This window comes from Octopus bimaculoides, chromosome 12 (assembly GCF_001194135.2).
Source record: "Octopus bimaculoides isolate UCB-OBI-ISO-001 chromosome 12, ASM119413v2, whole genome shotgun sequence".
NCBI classification, from domain to species: Eukaryota; Metazoa; Mollusca; class Cephalopoda; order Octopoda; family Octopodidae; genus Octopus; species Octopus bimaculoides.
This window is the reverse complement of record NC_068992.1, coordinates 40,768,391-40,769,244: the sequence shown is the minus strand read 5'-3', so window position 1 is coordinate 40,769,244 and position 854 is coordinate 40,768,391. Positions and strand designations below refer to the sequence as shown.

General features: G+C 43.2%; 1 protein-coding gene across 1 annotated transcript in view; it reads left to right on the top strand.

Annotated features, from left to right (window-relative positions):
- LOC106872636 (thrombospondin type-1 domain-containing protein 4) overlaps positions 1-854 on the top strand; it is a 56,624-nt gene that overhangs the window by 38,998 nt on the left and 16,772 nt on the right. The gene's annotated exons all lie outside the window — the stretch shown is intronic.

Genomic DNA, 854 nt, shown 5'->3' with positions numbered 1-854 from the left:
TATATATATACACACACACATATATACAAACAGGTGCAGAGTGGCTGTGTGGTAAGGCGGTGAGCTGGCAGAAACGTTAGCACATCAGGCGAAATGCTTTTCAGCATTTTGTCTGTCTTTATACGTTCTGAGTTCAAATTCCGCTGAGGTCGACTTTGCCTTTCATCCTTTCGGGGTCGATAAATTAAGTACCTGTTATGCATTGGGGTCGATATAATCGACTTAATCCGTTTGTCTGTCCTTGTTTGTCCCCTCTGTGTGTAGCCCTTTGTGGGCAGTAAAGAAATAAGAAGCTTACTTACCAACCACATAGTTCCGCGTTCAATCCCCTGCGTGGCACCTTGTGAGTGGATATAGTAGACAGAAACAGAAAGAAGCCCGCTGTATATATGTATATATGTATGTGTGTGTGTATGTGAGTGTGTCTTTGTGTCTGTTTGTACCCCCACCATCGCTTGAAAACCGATACTGCAGTTTTTACGTCCCTGTAAATTAGCAGTTCGGCAAAAAGGACCGATGGAAGGCTTACAAAGAATAAGTCCCGGGGCCGATTTGTTCGACTAAAGGCGGTGCTCCAGTATGGCCGCAGTCAAATGACTGAAACAAATACAAGAATAAAAGAATATATATATTCTTTTATTCTTTTACTCTTTTACTTGTTTCAGTCATTTGACTGCGGCTTTGCTGGAGCACCGCCTTTAGTCGAGGAAATCGACCCCAGGAGTTATTCTTTGTAAGCCTGGTACTTATTCTATCGGTCTCTTTTGCTGAACCGCTAAGTTATGGTGACGTAAACACACCAGCATCGGTTGTCAAATGATGTTGGGGTGGGGGAAACAGTCACAAACATACAC